Below are 19,615 nucleotides of genomic sequence, written 5' to 3' on the forward strand. Positions count from 1 at the left end.
GCTCACTGACATGTTACATGCTATTTTTCAGACTGTAGTACTCCAAATACTGACATTTACATCCAGACGTTCCTCCAGTTTCTAAAAATATTGTACAATACCATGTCACCGAGCAGCTTAGAGATTGTGTCATAGTAAAATAGAATTAGTGTAAGGGACTCATCAGAAGTCATTAAACTATTGGCAATAGAAAAGAATAATGCAAGTAAGTACGAGATTAGCACGTCTCTTGCAACACAGTGCAAAGGCAGCTGCGCCCCAGAGGCACAATCATGAAGGAGATGCAGTGCTTATTAGAAATACTTGAGCAGAGTAAACAGATTTACTGAACTAAGGTAGAAAGGTCTTAAGGTTGCTTAATGCAAAAAAAAAAAAAAAAACCACGAATGGACTATTGACCCATGCTGTTGAAAGGACCTACATAATCCTCCTAATTGTTTATCTAGCTGCACATACATAGATGTATGTTAATAATTGAAACAGGGAAAGCTGTCATAAAAAAAAAAACAATTCTTGAGCTTATCTGCTCATCCATGAGAAAGTGGCAGTGAAAAATATTTCTTTTTGAAAATTTCTGTTCAGATTTTTACCTCAGAATGAATACCTCTCTTCTGCCTTTTCTCTCAACTTCTTAATATCTTCTTCAGTGGGGCAAAACCTGTGTCTGGATTTTGTAGCTGTGCAAAAACATAGCATTCAGCCCAGCCAAGGTCTCAGCCCAAACACAGAGCTGCTCTGTTGCCAGACAACACGACCAGTGAGGAACAAAAGGTTTCCTAAAAGCTTGAGGTGATCTATTTATTTTTTTTTTCTTCATCAAGATAAAATAACAGGGATATGCGCTGTGTGGGGTTACCTGGCTTTTGTCAGCTCTGCTGCTGTGTTTTCTTCCTTCAAAACTCACCCACCCACGGGTGATGCAGACAAAGCATGCCACAGCTAGAGGTGACTGGGGATCAGCACAGGTACTGCACGCAGCCCTGCTCCCTCAGATTTACTACACCTTTAGTTCAATGTTAGGCAGAGGCAGATGAAAACTCAATACCTCTAAAAAATTTTGGGGCCAAGTGCTTCTTGACCGTAAGTTTAAGCTAACACACTCCGGCCTTACTGAAATGGCTTGGCTCTGAGTCGTAGAGGGGCTTGGTCTGTTCCTAGTGGAGTTTTTACATGATTCCCCCATTGCTTGGAATTTTTTTTTTAAAGCGTTCAAGGTTCAGAGGAGGAAGAAATACTGCACACCCATTTCAGAAAAGGAGATTTTGTGTTTGTGTGCATTTAGTGAATGCTTGCCAGTGGCGTGCTAGCTCAAAGCAATTGCTGACTCACTCTGTGGCCAAGTGTTTAATTAACTACAGCTGAAGATTTTTAAACAAATGTCCAGCTGTAGGGGAGTTGGGTTATAAAGGTGAAGTTTCAGGGTTGTTTATTGTGCTTCTATCTTTTCTGTGAATACATCCTTATTTGCAAGACTGCTTTCACAGGTACCCCTGAAAGCTGCTAAGCTTTCAGAGCACGTGCTTCTGTATAGGTTATGAGAGTTTCTTTTGATGGTGTGTTGGGATCAGCTGTGTCATGCAAGGGCATGTTCATGAAAAAAACTCCATTGACCTTAGACACGTGTCTTTATGAAATTGACTAAGGGGACAGTGTTTGCTGTGATCCTTGCAGGGATCCTCTGAAGCTGACTAACCTTAAAAAAAAGGTTTTCTACAGTAATGAGGAATATAGTCATGCCAGGATGTGGGCTTAACTGGAGAGACATAACAAAGCCGATATCTTGAATGAGTGTAGTGGTGTCTTTATTTTTCCCAAAAAAGTTACCATCCATAAAGGACCATAAAATATCCAAACCTGAAAGAAGTTAGGGAGGAGAAAAACTTTGGATATAGTGTGGTTTTGTTTTTGTTTTGTTTTGTTTTTCAGGGTAACTATAGGTCAAAATCTTTCTTGGTCTTAGTAAGCTATTTGTAAGTATGAAGTGTATAAACAGCAAAGTATTGTTTTAAGCAAACAATTTTCTAAACATTTGGTTTAGATCCCTTTTAAAAGCTCTGTGGAGGGGGTGTGTGTGATAAAAATATTTTTTCCCTTTCCTATTCGGTATACTTCTTCAGTGTCTGTGTGGAATGACTTTTCATATAAATATAACTGGGTAAGGCTTTGTTTTTGATTTTATTCTATTTTTTTCTTCCTCTGTCACTGCAAAACTTGAATGAACTTTTTCAACCTCTACCATTGCCCTACAATAGTTCCACCAATCAATCTTTACGTGGTTATCCGAGCAGTTTACTTTATCGTTCCTCCTCTTGCCTGAGCCATCCAATAACCTTTTGTTTACTTGAACTTCGGCTGTCCTTCTGGACTGCGTGGAGGCAGTGGTCCTGGGACAAGAGTCCAAGGCAAAAGAGTTAAATTGACCCTGTTGCATGACAGCTCCACTCAGAGGCTTGCTGCTTAATTAACTATTTCTGTTGCCTGAGAGCCATTGTCATGGTCCAGTGTCCAAACTGCAAGGAAAAGCATCCAAAGCACTGCATGTCTTCAGGCCTAGGATGTCCAGAGACACCAGAGAGAAGGAGCCACAGGGAAAGGTGAGGCTGTCCTGGGAACAGTGAACTGATTTGAGCTCTCCTCGTGCAGCCTCTCTCCCATTTCTATGCCTGTTGACACAGCGGGACCCTTTGCCAAGCTTCAGCCCCCCATATTTGGGCAGCTGCAGCAAGGGAGGCTGCAGGCACACGGGTGCCAAGCTCACCTCTAGCCTTCTAGTCATGTCTGTGAGTCTGAGACATCCCTTGCCCACAGCCTAACCACAGATAGGATGTGGGATTACACCAAAGAAAGTGATGGGTTAAGAAAGGTGGCAGCAGATTAAACTCTTAGGTGATGCCTGTGTGGGTCACTGAGTTCTGCCTATGCGCTGGTCAGGCAACGAGGATCAGTGTATTTGCCAGTTAGGGATTCCTATGGAAATGTAGCTACAGATGTAGAAGCATCACAGTGAATCACATTGGTTAGCTCAGCAACACCTGATGGGCCTTCTGGAGCCCAGGCTTTATGCTTTGTGGAAGAGCCCTGCAAACCTGAGATATAATCCTGACCTTATACCAAAGTCTAACTCCAGCTCTAGCCAGAGTCCAGCAATCCTTGTCATCCTCTGCCTAAATGCATCCACGCTTGTGTAAGCCCTGTCACACTCAAAGTCCTGTTACAGGGGAAGGGCAGGGAAAGCTGAGAATTTCTTGTTAGCATACATTTAGTTTTGGCAGGAGGAGAAGGAGTTATGCAGATTTATTTATTTATTTATTTATTTATTAAAAAAAAAAAAAGGATGAAAAAATTAGGAATATAGCTATATATGGGAGAAGCCTCAATAGGAACAATACAGTTAAAATTGTTATGCATGCAGTGTCTAGGATCTATCCCTTTGCTTTGGTGTCCTGCTCACCCTTCCACTGCTGCTCTGGGTCAATGGCTCCAGTCTGGGAAGAGTGGGGATGGCAAGGTGTCAGCATCCCGAGTTCTTTGCTGGGAGGAGTACAGTTGCTTCTGGTTTCTTCCTCCTTCTGTGGGGTCCTCTGAGGGTGATTTTCATGTTTCCTAACGCCCCTTGTGCTTTCCTCACAGGTCTGCAATTCTGTTACAATGGAATTTACTATATATGGTGCATTTTATCTATGTTAGATGCTTCTTCTTTGTTCTTTTTGTTACTGATAATGGGTCTTGTTGAGCTGCCAGGCCATGGTCCTGCAGCCCTCAGCACAAGCCCGTGCCCATCTCCTGTCCAGTGTTCCTCTGTGCTGTGCCTTGTGGGTTCTCCCCAGGCCCCTGCTCTCACACCAGGCCTGTGTTTCTCTGCATTGCATCATTATGCTAAGGTCGTAAATATTTCATCCTACACAGACAGAAGCTGCGTGCTACTGCTCTCTATAAAAGCTGTGGTTATGCCATGTGAAGGTAAACAAAGCAAGTTAGGCGTAGCTACCCAGTCCTTAGAAAAATTGCTGTTATAGCAGCAAATAAAACTAATAAAAGGAAAGCTCCAGGCAGGTCTAGGCAACGTCAGGCAAAGCGAGCCTGAAATACCTCAGAACTGAAGCTCTGCAAAGTCAACATGGAGCCTGGGTGCTGTAACCTGCAACAGCCATACCATCTGCACAGGGACCTAGCACACAGAGTCCCCCAGACCACACATTTTCTGAACGTGGGTACTCGTGCTATCATGAAAAGTTACCCCAAACCTAATCCTAGGCTGGGCATGCTATGTAGACCGAAATGCTGATACACAGTGGTGTTGAACATGGAGAGAAGCACTTGGTTTGGCCTGGCAAGCCCTTGCCAGCTCGGTTACCTTCTTGCTTTGAGTTTGGCAGGTCTGAAACCTTACCTTGAGCCATAATCCCATGTGTACATGCCCTAAAATTCATCCTGGGCCTCTTCCTTTCTCTAGGGATGAACCCTTAACAAACTGTACCATGCCCCATGGGGGTGCTGGTGGTGACACCTGTGAGAAAGAAAGCTCAGGCTTCTCCAGAGACCATGCAGGTCAGCCTGTGGGTTGACCAACATTGCCTTCTCAGCCCCTGTGGGTTATGGCCCTGTGCCATCATTCACAGCCCTGTCCTTGGCAGTAGTGCATGGACCTCCTGTGGTGCTGGGGACCCTGCCTGAAGGCAGGCCTTTGCTTCAGCCTGAGACCCATGGATGTCCTGGGCCAGGAGCCACCAGCTCATGGTGGCCTCAAAGAGAGAGAAAAGTGGTGGGAAAATGCTGGTCTTCATCAGGGATATCAAAGCGAATTTTGACTGGGCCATGGCAGAAGAGGACATTTTCTCTCAATTTTGACTTACATGGGTCATGTGCTGGGATCTCCTTGACACATCAACTGTTAGCCTTGGAGTCCAAGTTTTTGCAGATGCTAATTTTTAATCCTGTTGTGTGAATGCATTTATTTCACAATTAACATGTAAAGCTCTTAGTTGTTGTTTCAGGAACTGGTACTCCTAACTTTATCCCTATTTTCATTCCTTGATCAGCCTGATTTCTAAGTGGGGAACATTCTGGAGCTGTTTAGAATAAATAGGACTTGTCTGGGGATTTGTATTGGAATTTGTCAATTTTAAAAAAGAGGAGGATGATGTGGGTAAAAATAATTTTTATGTTAGAGCTGTGGGTTGAGGTTTGAGGAAATTTAGAATTTATTGCTGTATGTTTTAGACTCCAGGTTTTCTGAAATGTGGTTTGATGGAGTGCTTCCAATACACATTGATTGCTTTCACAAAAATGGCTGTCCTGGGCTACCATGAGTTCAAGCTAACTCTGAGTCTCTTCTAGAAATATTATCCCTTTCTCCAGGGGAACAGGTTGTTGTAAAGGACAACTACACCAGGATACAGCTGTGCATGAGCATGGTCTGTGAGCAAATTTTTTTGAAGTCTTCACCTTCAGAAAGTCCTTTGTCCAGAGATCAGGTTAACATTTGTGCATTTTGGGCTGCATTGATGGGATGGGAATAAGGGCTGGGACAGACAGAGGCTGATTTAGAAATCAGCATAAGACAATTTTATGTGTGTAAAAGGTGCATGAGTTCACTTGAGTTCATTGAACAAGAACTAGGCCTCAGAACAATCCCCAAGGCATTAAGTGTATGACTTCTTGCCATGCTCTGTCCTATAGCTGATGGTGTAAGATTATGGCTGTAATTGTGGCTTTAGCTTTTGGATGCTGGTATCTTTCTGATGCTCAAACAGGGAAATGGCATGCTTGGGAAAACTTGAGAACAGGATGTCAATAGGAAGGCACAGGCTGTGCTAGGGCTTGGAGTAAGGACTGCCCTTGCTCAGGTACCAAGAAATGGGGCCTTGCTAAAGGATGGATCTTTAGGATCAACCTACTTGTCAACCTACTGACATGTTGATGTGTTGGATACTTTGTCAGGAGAGTGAGAACAAGGGGAGCTGATGGTATTCCCAATTTATGAGAGGCCCAGGCTAACAGAGAGAAGTCAGCTGGGGCTGCAGGAAGTCCTAGTTTGTGGTCATCTCTGCATGGTGATGTCTCTCTTAGCTGCTGCTCGGTGAAGGAATGGTGCCACATCAACAAGCAAAGCCCAACCTCCTTGGACACCCTCATCTTCTGTGGGTATTTCACCTGCTACTGTGATAGTAGCTATACCCACAGTCCCTTAGCTGTGGAGGGCTGCCTGGGCTAGGTCTAAGCAGTGGAGATCTGTGTCCTGGTCATGTTTTATTTCCTACTGCTACAGGAGTAATGGTGCTGGAAGCTAGATGAAAATATTGCCCCATGTCCAAAACTGAAGATCCTGAAAATCATGCTTGGCTATTGTTTCACCCTGGAGTATCTCAGTATCCAGAGATAACTCTTTGTTTGACTTAGATATCCCAGTGTTAAACAGGCTGAGTAAATTGGTACCTTTATTATATGAACGATAACATAGACTTCCTTCTGTTTAAAGTCCCTCAAGTCCCTGAGGGCTTGATGTGGGAGGGATGGTTTCAGTACCCTGTGAGCACATGTACAGGCTGAGGCTCAGCACACTGCACAGGTGGGGCTAAACTCTCCTAAGAGATGAGGAGTAGGTGAAAGGAGAAGGAACCTGGAGTCTGTTTGGCCTCATTTGGCGCCAAATGTTTTAATGATGTGCACTGCTGAGCCTAATAGCTCTGACAAACATGTATGGGTGGATTTAATCCTGTTCAGATAGAGGTTGCAGCTGCGTACCACCTGCAGCTGGTAGCTGGTGTGTATCCCAGTTTGCAAATCAGATATTAGTGCAATCCCATCTTCATATGTGAGAGGTTTGCAGTGGCCATGGCTGGATGGGGTGGGCTCAGCAACCTTCAGTGGCAAAAAGAGGCCTTCAGCAAGGTTAAGAACATTTGATATGACTTTGGCTTAAGCTTCATCAGTCCTTATTTTCCAGTCTGGTCCTGTATTACGCCTGGGTCCCACCTAGCTGAGAAATTTCACGTTGCTATTCAATGTGCTCTGTATTCAAAATATTGTCTGTGATAGCGTTTTCTGAAACAATTCATATTTTTAAACAACTATATTTTATGATGCAAAATATCAACATTTTGTACTGTCTTTCAAAATGAATGTGGAACACATCAAATACTGCAACATTTTGAAACTTATCTTGAAATGGGCATGTTTTTTTTCTAATTCATTGTCTTTTTCTGCTTACTGATACTACTGAGCTGCTGAAAAGTAGTATTTCTTCCCCAGGTAATTCATTAAAAAAAAAAAAAAAAAAAAAAAAAAAGATTACTTTTACAACTCTTTGAAAAGGTTCACCATTGATAAAGTGCAAAAGAGTTCAGACCTTCCAGTAAAACTTTGGACTGTTTGATTACTAAATGTCTATTAATCAGTAAAGGAAGTTTTTCAAACTCTGTGTGTGGGAGACAACCCAAAAGAAAACATCCTGATACAATTTTAATGTTAGCCCTTGAATTGCATAACTTAATATAATACAATTATTATTTTTTTTCCCTTAAAGGAAAAAATGCATGTTTTTTTGTGACATTAGGGTGAAAGTAAAACATTGGTAAGGGAGAAGAAATAAATCAAAGTAGATTATAATCCAAGCCCAGATCTGATTCTGGTGAAAGGGATGAAGTTTTTGCTTTTACATAACCTCTTCAGTTAGTGTTCTTAATTTATTTTGTAGATAAACTCCAAAAGTCCTTGAGCTGCATGTGCTCTGGATCTAAGACACTTGTTTGTTATGGAAAGAGCATACATCTCCATCCTTGGAGATATTCACAGCTTGACTAGACATGACCCTGAGCAATCTGATCTAATTTTGAAGTTCAATCTAACTTCAAGGTTGGCCCTACTTTGAATCAGGATCAGACTAGGTGACATCAGGAGGATCCTTCCAACCAGGGTTTTTCTATTAATTTCTCTGCATGTCTGCATATATGCATATGCAGACAAGTACAGAAAGGTTGCCCCTCAGCTCCAGTGTAAGCATTTCATTTTCACTGACAACAGCAGTATGAAGCTTGTTATAAGGCACTCTGGCTAAATCAGTGAGTGAATATGACAGTCTCTTATAGTGCCCTTCCAAAGCAGATAAGTATGGAAAAGAAGCCTTATAGCAACCAGCTTGTATGAGTAAAGGGCTATTTGTCTATGGATTTCTTCAAGTTAATTTAATTTTCCTGGACATGTTTGTTTCTTGGAGGAAAACAATTAGAAACAAGCTCAAAGCCCTGCCTGTCTGCACAACAAGAAGTGCCCTGCAGCAGCTGGGCAGAGGTGGTGGCCTAAGAGAGGGTGGAGGCGGGTTGTAGGTGTTTCCTCCAGCTGTTGCTGATAACCCCTCTGTGGTTTTCCTAGTTTTTCTTTTCCTCCCTCTATGCCTGCTCTCCTTCATCTCCTCATTTCTCTGCTAGTTGCTATTATCTAGGAATGGCACTTGAATTCCATATAAGTCCTTTTTTCAGTGGCCAGAATATATGTTCTGTGTTTTCACGGCTGAAATGCATGTTCATCAGAGAAGAAACTACTGTTAGGAGAAAAAGCCTCCTGGGAGACATGATGTACTACAGTGTCTTGTTTTTTCACCTGCTCAATATGTGATCACAGAGCTACTCCGGTTGTCAGAACGGAATACGATGCTTTAAAATTTAAGTGGATTTTGACAGCAGTTGAAAACTGAAATTATAGCTATTATTTCTTCAGCCTGGTCTCTGAGGGTTTGATGATTCTTAGATTCAGGCATTCATCTGTGAAGCCTGGAAATTTTGTAATCTAATACTCAACCACATGCAGAAAAAGTTGTGCAAGGAGATGGAAATCACTTTGCAATGGGTTAAAGGAATAATGTAATTGGGAAATGAACTATATAGAGATCAGAAGCTAGGGTGTTGCTGGAATGAAACAGCATAACCCTGTGCCAAACCAAAGGTTTACACCATCTTTCAGCATCTGGGCATGGGACAACAGAGCAGTGAGGCAGTAACTCGTTATACTGGTGGAGATGAAAAGAAATACAGAAAGCAAGGATGGCAAAATGGGGATCTGTTTGGCAAGAAATCACTCAGGATCTGCGGTACTCACTAAAATATTTTCATTTTTTCCTTTACTCATAACATAAAGTTCAGGGGTTAAAATATTCTGATATTTAGGTGCAATATTTGAATGGTAGGGAGCATCAAGTTATAAAAAGAAAGAAAGAAAGAAAAAAGCACAACAATTAAATTGTAGCAATTCTGTTTCATTACAAATGAGCTTTTGGTTAAGAGGAACATAAATAATGCCAGCTACACAGACGATACTGATTTCCACAGTGACTCACCACAGAAGGTCACGGTAAAAACAGCATGAAATGGTGTTTCTGGAGACGAGTTCAATTTATCCTGAAAAGAAACATTGAAACCAGAAATGGACAAACAGCCATACAAAATAATAAAACAACAGTGGCTCGTACAATCCTCTTCTGTTCTTTTAGAGGCTTGCCTTGACTTTTCTGTCAATGAGATCCAAAAAAAAATACTATGAAATCTGTAAGAAAATAAAATTGGCTCCTTCATTAGATGATCTCTCTCCTTCGTTTCTTTCTTTCTTTCTCTCAGTGGTGCAGCCAAGCCTGGGGAGAGTCCTCATGTGCATGGCACGTTCATGTTCCTCCAGCAGGCAGTGAGCGGGCATGGGAGCACACGAGGGGACATCGAGATTGTAAGGCAGAGCACAGTAAATTTGTCTTTGCATCACCCCAGCTCTCTGCTTGTGATGCTTCTCATGTATGAGCATTAATTTGCAAACCGTTTATTTGTTCCCAGGGATGCGTCCTTTAAAAGCAGACAGAACCAGGTGTCTTCAATATCTTGATGGATGGTCAGCAGCCAAGTGAACACAGGTGCAAGGTGGAGACTAGCTGGGGAAAAACCAACTGGAAATGATTGTTTACCAATGTCTCAAAATGCTGCAGTGTTTTGAGGGCTGGTGGTGCAAACAGGCTTTACTATCTTCTTTCCTGCATTACCCTAGCTGAGAGAGCTTTCTGCCCTGGTTTTGGTTTGGAGGCACTGATGCAAGGCAATTGCACTGCTAAGATCAGCCCAGTTTGGAGTTTTCTTGTTCCTGGGAACGCTTATGTTCCAGCAACTTCCTCTGCATTACCTGGTGTGACCTGATGAGACTAGGAACAGTTCCTCTGGGCACCCTTCTGAGAAAGGAAAAAACAGCCTTGCCTACGTTGTACTCGGCTGCTACAACTTTTGCATCCGAACTCAACTCTGTTGCGCATTTTGCAGCTCTGGAGAATAGTCTGCCTACCTGTGATACTGAGCAGAGCACTGTAATGGATTTCCCTCTAGTGATGAAATATGTCAACTACAGATTAGTCAATATACCTGCAGTCCTAGTACAGTGAGAGCAGGTGTTTCTCCCTTGCTTTCAAACAGGCACTTTGGGAGGGAAGGAAAAGAAAATCAGAAGTTTTTTGGATGTGGAATGCTTTGCAGTTAAAGCACAAACAACAAGATTCTTTGCCATAAAAACAAAACAAACAAAAAGAAACCCTTTCAAATTAAAAACATAGTTGTGCATTAAATGCACACTCGCAGCAGGTTTATTATTCTGGAGAAAAATTACTATCTCTGTGTCATAACTTGTTTACTGGTGGAACAGATAACTTTTTAATCATTTCTTTTCTTGGTGTTTAGAAAATATCTCATCTTCTCCAGGCCTGAGACTGACACAATTTAAAGATTTTTCATTCTGTATTAAGATTAAAAAATTGTATCAGAAATAGATGCTCTGGGGCTCAAAACCTGCATGGTAGATTCAGTGTGGATTCATCTAATTTTGCTCAACCAATGAAGAAAATATTTACTTAACCTGAGTGCAAAATACAATAACTTATCTGTTGCTGTTATTATTTTCTTTGGAACTGTCACTTCTGAAATCAAAAGCGTGTGTTATTTCCCCTAAATAATTTTGAATTTATTGATTGTTTTCAAACAAACTCAGCAGTAGGAAAAAGGTTTTGGAGATATTAGATTTTGGCATCACTTGTAAAAAGAGGCAGCCAGCTACAGAGGAAAAGCCATTAATGCATGCCCTGAGGGGCAGCAGTGTATGAGCAGCGTCTGTATGGACACAGCGTGCCCCTGGGTAGCTGACTGGGGAGGGCAGCCACACCTTCACCAGTGGGTCATGCCTTATTAGAAAGCAGATTATTTACACCTGCCTTGGGGAAGTCTCTTGAGGATTTTTTGGGGGGGGATGTAATAAGAGGAACAAGGTTAGAAATAAAAAAAAAATCTCTGGAGATACGGTTCACTTCTATCGTGGAGATAAAAGAAATGTGGTATGGCTGGGCAGCAACCATGGACTATCGTCAGTGAACAGGGAGTGGCCCTTTTTTTTCTGCAGAAAAAGATCAGAGGACATTTGGGGACCGCAGGGTTTGAGGTGCATGGTGTGAGGTGGGCAGGACAGGTGGTGTGGCTTAGGCATCCTGGTTTTGGCTGTGGTGATCCTTGGAGGTTTAGCCATGGGCTAAACCAGGGCTCAGTGTGCCCTCACATCCCGTGCTCCCTTCAGCTGCCTGCCACGTCTGGCCTTTTCTCACACAACCTCCCCTTAACCACCCATGAAATCCAGACATTCCTCATGTCATGCCTGACAATTTCTCCACGTCCTGATGAGTTCATGTCAGCGGGCCAGGGACCAGCTGTCTGCCTGCAGCCCTGGCACGTCATCCCATTTCTTCCTTCCACTTTGTTTGCGCGATGATCTGCCTTACCCTGAGCCCCCATCGCTCTCCACACACATTACACTCTTATTATTTATTTATTTATTTATTTATTTATTTATTTATTTATTTATTTATTTTTCCACAGAATACTTGTGTGCGCAGAAAGACAAGCTTAACAAATATTTGAAGAGATGATTTCATTATGCATTTTGCAGAGCAGTATTTTCTGCCATCCTTGGTAAGGGCTGGTGAGAGAAGGAGCAACTTACGGTTGCCACATACATTGAATTACAATTAAAATTATATGTTTTTTTTTTTTTTTTTTCTAAACTTTATGCTTGGTGAACACATAACACTCACAGAATAAACATCTCCCAAAGCCAGAAAGGTTGCAGAATCTGAGAAATAATCAACGTTACTTTAGCGAGGTCTAAAAATCATTAAATATTTAAGCTAGTCTCTCTGAGAATTTTAATTACATTTAAAGAGCAATTCTTCTCTTACACATGACAACAAGAATGGTGTCTTCTGTGCCAATAAATTTGCATCTAGGTTGTATCTGACATCAATTCTGCATATTTTAAAAATTAAAATAAATGACTTCTGTCTTTTAGAGTTGTTAGCATCACGACACTGCTTAAATAATCCCCATTTAACTAAATCATCTCCATTCCCTTTGACAAGATCACATCCTCAAATGTTAATTTTAGATATATTACCATACAAAACTTCAGGGCTCTTTGCATCTTTTTATATAGATAGATAGATAGATATTTAGAGCAGCGCATAAAATGCATACCTTCTCAGTTTTACTTATGGTAACTGGGGATTTTTGTGTAAAAAATCCCTAATGTAGGCAAGCACTGTAAGCTAAGAGCCAAGAACAAAAAATTTTCCTTCCTGCGGATGCACTTGGGGTCAGATTTGATGTTACTTTGCAATCAGGAAGCCAATCAAAAAACTCTCAAGGCACTTCACAGTTTTCAATCTTGTTAAAATAGATTAATGAAGAGCAGGATACAACTGAAGGACACAGAAACATGGAAAATCCTCTGTCCTGTGTGGTCTGGAGATGCAAAAGAAGGAAGAAAAAAAAAATACCCAAAATTTTACCCAATTTGACCATTATCAGGGAGGCTTTTCAGGGCTCAAGATGTAAGATCTTCCTGACCTTGTACGTTAAGTACTTTTAATAAGCATTTGAGAGAAGTTTAGGTAGCCAGCCTCATTGCCATGCTTGCTTAAAAGCTGTCTGTTCAAAACAAATGTGGTTTCAGGAATATATAAACCTTGATTAAAGGCTGTTTTAGAGGTTATGTTTGAGAAGATTTTTTTGTTGTTGTTGTTCTCTCTTAAATTGTATGCAAGATACCTATTTTGTGTCTATACCTCCCTTTAATACACTTATTCAGTGCCATATGTTTTTGTTTTCTTTAAGGCAAGAATTATTTTCCTATAACTGTTCTGACTTAGGGCACAGACTAGCATCTCTTAAATCAGGAAACCCAGGCAGGCTTCTGGATGCTTTACAGCTTTCCATTCTAGCAGCGAGGTGCCGAAGCAGCTTTGCTTGGCAAGGCGATAATTCCCACGCTGGGGGAAGACAAGAACAGACCACAAAAGCTTTAGATAAATACAAGAAGAAAGCTGTTAAATGCATTTCAGTGGACATTTACGTGCGTCCGAGCACTATAGGACATAAAAAGCTGATTGTAAAAATAAGCAGCTCCTAGAGATGAGTTGCTTGTCACTGCGTATGTTTTGGCAAAGGGTGTAAAACAAAACAGCAATGAAATGTCCCCCCAAAACTAATCACGACATTCAACTGAAGATTAAGATCCAAAATGCTCCTCGTATAAACTCGTTCCTGTTAAATAAGCTGAGAAATGTGAGAGACTCCACCAGGCAAGAAGCTATCACTGTTGCCCTTGTAGCACAAGAAAGGAGCTATTAACTTTCTCATAGTGAGGTATGGAGGGATAATACTTTTCTGAGCCCAGAACGACCAAATCAATCATGTATAAAAAGAGGCCAGCAATTCTTTCTCTTCAGGATTCATTCTCTTCCATTATTTGCAGGTAGCTCGCTGCCATCCCAGGCCTTGGCAGGAGTTAGGAGTGAACCAGGGCAACCCATCACCTCCGAGAGACACAGCCAAGAGAGATTTTGTCATGCTCTCTTTATGGAGAGAGCATGACAAAGCAGCCCAGTTCAGCCTCACAAGCAGCCCAGATATAAGCTGTGATCAGTGTGAGCTGAGCATCAGCTGGCTGAGCACCACTAGAGATGAGATTCCTGGCCTAAAGTGGCTCTTTGGTTAGAATTAATATGGCTTCTGCTTGATTTTTTTTTCCCCTTTCTGTTGTTTTGAAGGGGAAAAAATCCATTGCTGTAAGAAGTGGATGAGGTAGACAAAGCCCAGAGCAACCCAGTCTGACCTGGGCTGTATGAAGTTGTTTAAGAATTTTCCCACTTATTAAGAAAAATAAATTTTCTTTAAATTCCAATTAAATATCTTCTCGTGACCTTCTAGTGTGTGTTGCCTGTAAAAATCCCCTAACATTTATTTGCTCTTATTTAATGGTTTCTCCAGGGAAAAGATGTTCCTGCTTTAAATTTCTGGAAAGTCCCTAGCTGTTGTTAATAAACATGCTGCAGATATTTTAATCACAAAATATTTTCTACTTAATTCCTGTTTCATTTATTTTCCTACACCATTTGTTTGGATACTGGTAGTGTTGGCTCTGGGTCTGGGGTGTGCTAACTTCAGATTTCTTTCGTAAGAGTCCGTCTCTCTCTCCTGTGACTTTTGAGGTCTAAAAGCACAGCTTGCTGTTTCATGACATGCTGCACCTTACCTGTGCGTGCAGCAGCTCTCTGTAACACACACTCTGTTGTGCAAACAGAGTGAGAGGTCTTTGGATTTTAAGTTCTTGGCAATGGTCTGGATCCAGAAAGCATTGCAGGGTGTCCTCCCTGCCTCCTGCAAAGGTGACAGATGCCATGCTGTGTCCACAGAGGCTTTTGGGCAAAGCTGGGGAAAAGCTGTTGGCTATTTTCTGCAGCTGCTGCTGACCTCTTAAAATGAAGTCCATCTTGATTTTATCTGAGCTTTTGTCTATATGGTATAAAGCATTTTCCTCTGGGATGAGAAAATATGAAAGCCTGAGCCAGTGTGTGATGCAGCCCAAGCCTGGCAGGATGCTAACTCATCCATGCTGCTTTAGCTGTCTCAGATATTGCAGATATTTCCCCAGTATTGTGTTGTACAGTGAAGAAATCCTCAATCTTGCATGCTGTCTCTGTCCTTCCAGAGGTATGTGCCTTCAGCACAAGAAAACTTGCAGAGGACTATATGAGTACTACAATTAACATCTATCATTAACAAGTACTACATCTTAACATCTTCTCCTAACAGACAAAAAATTGCATTAAGAAATACTGCATATATTGTATATTTGAGATACAGTCATGTAAATGAGCATGCACTTTCTCTTGCATTTTGCCATGATATGCTAACATATTTTGCATCTACACTAGAAAAAAGGTACTTGTTTTGAACTAATGGACTACTTCTGCTTCTTGGTGAAACACAGAAAAGGAATAGAAAGTATTAACTCTCCATGTTTGCTGTATTTTCAAAGGTACACTCCTGATGGTTAAGGTGTGATACAACACATTTTAATTAGGATGTTTGCAATTATGTTAATGCAGCTATTTTAAATTCTTTTTTTTTTTTTTTTTTTTTCCTTTGTTATTTAGGACTAGTGCCTGCAGGCTGACTCACCAGAATGAAATCTAGGCAAGCCTGCAGTTACATATCTGGAAAGATCCCATCAGTCAGGGGCAGCGAAGTCAACAGGAGTTTTGCCATTCACTTACCGGCAACCCGTGGACTTTGAAAGACATTTCTTAAGTTCTCAAAAACTCTTGGGTGTAGCCAGTTAAACAGCTCATTCCTTTGCCAGCCATAGCCCCTTTGCTGTTAATCCCAGTTATAAATTATTTGTTTTACTGAAATTCAAATGAAGATTTGAATCTGTTTCCTGTTCACACACACAAACTTAAGACAGATATTTGGCTGTAGCCAGAGTTCATACAGCCTCTTGGGGGCTATGTGAGTTTGGTGTGAGTCACAGTTCGCTGACATTCAGCATGAAAAGAAAAATTCTAAAAGTCAAACCAAGTCTGCTGGTCATTGGGAAGTTTGTAAACTTGTCAGCCTTGTTTGGAAGCTGTTTTCCCTATTGTGGTTTGCAACTGCAATTATGTAAAAAGTGATGCAAGATGTGGCCAAAGGCACTATGAAATGCTCTATCTGCTTTCTGTGAAGATCAGCTGAACAAGTTAGGTTATGAATAGAAACGAAATATTGCTGGTTCAGGAAAAAACAAACAGACAAACAATGAAAAAACAACCAACCACCACAGAGGCATTTCCAGCTACCTTTCATCTATTTTTCATTCAGGATAAAGTGCCTGTCACTGCAGTGCTGCCATGTAGTGTGAAGCATTAGATAGCCAGGAAACAGTTTCAAAGCAAAGACATAATTCACAGGTCTGAAATTTTATGTGGCGATGAATCCCAAAGAAGATGGAGCATCAGCGGATCCGAGGCAGCAGGCGTCAGCGTGCCGTCAGTTGTTATGAACCCTCCTGCTGTCAGTAGACTTCAAACCTTCTTCTGCATGTCCTGAATTCTAAAGAAATGACCAAAGGGAAGAGAGTTTTCCATTTATAGGGAAGAAGTGAGCTTGGGAATTTTCAGTACTTCTATAAGAAAGAAGAAAGCCTGGCTTTACTTCCTCAGAAATTGCCACATGGCGTTCATTGTTCAGTGCAGCCTCAGAAACACCCATGCTCTATGGCCAACACACGCGATTCAGCACTCTCAGTGGAACCAAAACAATGAAGATTAAACAAATTGTACTTTCAGATATAAATAAGGCTTATCTTGGCTACCAAGAGTAGCCAAGAGTACAAAGAGTTCTGATATCAAAATGAAAATCTGAAAGTATCTAATCTATTTTTCCTACTTTATTTTCTAGTCTACTCCTTGAATTCTATTATAATTGGTTAGTTGAACTTTTCTTTCCCTTTTGCTTATAGACTTTTCAATTACAGTCAATTTTCATTCTTGTGGGTTTAGAGCAGCACTACACTTTTTGAAGAGATGTGCATAAACCTATTTCTGGAGCCAAGTGATTTATCAGTTTTTATTACGCTGAGTGTAAGGAAAATCAGAACATATTTAAATTTAATTCAAAATGTAAATAGATAAACAAGGTAAGTGAAAAGATAAATGTTTTTCAATAGGTTTGGTTCATGATTTGTGACTAGGTGGTGTTGACATCAAACAACGTTTGATTGTAACATATGAAAATAACTACTTCTAAAAAAAACAGTTTACAGAGTATCTTGAGCTGGAAGGGACCCACAAGGATCACCGAGTCCAACTTCTGGCTCCAGACAGGACCACCCAAAAATCAGACCATGTGTCTGAGAGTATTCTCCAACTGCTTTTTGAACTCTGTCAGGCTCGGTGCCATGACCACGTCCCTGGGCAGCCTGTGCCAGTGCCCGAGCACCTCTGGGTGCAGAACCTTTCCCTAATGCCCAGCCTGACCCTCCCCTCTCCCAGCTCCATGCTGTTAAATGCAACTTCAGGCCACAGCTCATATTAGGCTTGATAAAAGATCATTTTTAAAGGGTTATTAGTTTTTCAAAGTCTTAAATTCTGGGCTTAGCAAATCTAGAAATATCATCTGAGACATAATACTTAATCTTTATGTTAGTTCTTCTTCCCTGGAGTTTTCAGTGAAAGAACTGAAGACAGTGAGTGGCTCACAAGGGACCCAAAAGAGACTTCAAGGCCCCAGGTAGGAAAGTGCTACAGAAATACACGGATGTGGGGAATAGCTGAGGCTAAACCTAAGAATTATACTTCCAAAGTATGAAGATAGCAGCTAACTGAGAGATCCTGAAACTGTTCTCCTTTTCATATAGGTTACTGAGTTATTGGTATTCCAGAGTAAAACCCAGGAGTGTTACGTTTTATAGATCTTCACTAAGCTCTGGAGTGCCACAGATAATAACTGTAAAAGCAATAATTAATAATTGCTATTAAGATATCATTTACAAAAGCCTGCAAATAAGTTGCCATATGTCAGAGAAGGTCAGGCAGTAGCCCAGAGGCAGACAGTTGTATCCCAAAGTCACTGATGAGCCAGGTGAGAGCACCAGGTGCTGAATATTGCCAGTGACTGCGCACACCAGGAAGCCTGGCCCCTTGCCCTTCTGCAGGGAAGTGTTAACAGAGCAAGTCAGAGCAGAAAATGGTGGAGAGCAGGGAAAACAGTTCTTCAGGGTGTGTAATGGGATATTTTGAATTTTCAGTGAAAAATGCTTGCTTTTCTCAGCATTGGTAGGTGAAGAAATCAGTAGTGCATGCAACTGCTGCTGCTAATGAGGGATAACTACTGACTATGGCTGGCCATCTTTCCAGGAAAGCAACTCCCAGTATGTTTTGTTCATCACTCAGCTGAGGAGTGGCATTAGAAAGACCAAAAAGACTGGGAGGTGAACAGAATATCATGCATGGGGTAGAAGGTCTCAGTCTCTGTACTCTTAGGTCACTTCTCTCTAATATCTGTGTTTGGGTGTCTCACTTCTGCGGGCTCCTCTCTGATGGATGTCATTTTCTGATGCTTGCTTTATGGCTGTTCAGCACTTTTATTACCCTACCATCTGTTCTAAACTGTTAAAGATGCTTTTATTCTTAATTTTTCTTCAGGGATGTAGAAGAGGCATCTGCCTCCAAACACTTAAAATTTCCTAATATACTTCTACTAATTATTCAGGCAAAGTAACTCAGAATTATTTTCAGTATGATTTACAGATGACTAAAAAATAAAGAGTATATTGCTTACACCTTTATTTTTTTATTTTATTTTATTTTTTTTTTTGAAAACTGGCATGCATACCAACTTGGAAAATTGCTTGTCTTGCATATGAACTCAACAAAGTTAGGCTAGGAATTAGTGGAGTTCTTATCCTAAGCCTTTAATTTTAAACGTGCTATCAAGTATTTTGCTAAATGAGGAACCATAAATATCTCCTTACTCCAGTCTGTTAGTCCTAACACTGCTAAATCTACAGAATACATTTTGGCAAGCCTTTCCATCACAAAGCTCTGTGTAAACACCAATTAATCTAGTTACTACAGTGGGAACTCTCAAGCAGAAAAAGAGGCTTCTTAAAGGCTTCAGAGTGGATTTAGTGAGTCTGAGCTGGGCTTAAAACTAAGGAGTTTCAGTTGTTAGGCTGCGGAAATAAATCCCCTCCTGACCCAAGTGTATCAAAGATGAGGTGATGGTCCCCATGGGGTACTCACCCCTCTCTGCTGGCAGCCTCCTCCCCAGCATAGCTGCAGAAGCACAGCTCACATGAGTTAAATACCTTGGGTGACCTAAGGCTCCTTAGCCATTTTTTTCTTTCTTTCTATTTTTCAACTGCTACCGCTGAACAGGGTTTTGCCAACATTAGATAAGAGCTGCTGCTAAACACCTTAGGAAAAACATCCTTTTCTGTTGCTACAGACCTCTGCTCCAGCCTGTGCTTATCACTGTTCCCAAGGTGATAGGAAAGACCTAAGGGTTTGTGGATGTGACTGGGAGTAACTGAGTGACGGTGACTGAAGGAGCTGCCTGTCCCCAGAGGAAGGTGGGATGTGTGAATTAAATCAGATCTGCCAGCCTGGCCAGAGATGTCTGTTGGTGCTGCTGCAGTTACTGAGGTCAAGTGGCCAGTGCTCTCAACGTAGAGGAGGATAGAAAAGAGCAACCCCATATTGGAATACATTTCTAAAACCCTTTTCAGT

General features: G+C 41.3%; 1 long non-coding RNA gene across 2 annotated transcripts; it reads left to right on the forward strand.

Annotated features, from left to right (window-relative positions):
* The first annotated feature begins 1,428 nt into the window (after positions 1–1,428).
* LOC311431441 lies at positions 1,429–16,937 on the forward strand. 2 transcript variants are annotated; one of them, XR_014689429.1, is made up of 2 exons: positions 1,429–1,484; positions 9,816–10,964. It is a non-coding gene; the product is annotated as an uncharacterized lncRNA (long non-coding RNA). The 2 variants fall into 2 exon arrangements; XR_014689430.1 differs by lacking the exon at positions 9,816–10,964 and adding an exon at positions 15,500–16,937 and having other exon boundaries at positions 1,442–1,484.
* Positions 16,938–19,615: the final 2,678 nt, after the last annotated feature.

The sequence above is a fragment of the Aythya ferina genome, assembly GCF_964211825.1.
Source record: "Aythya ferina genome assembly, chromosome: 2".
NCBI lineage: Eukaryota > Metazoa > Chordata > Aves > Anseriformes > Anatidae > Aythya > Aythya ferina.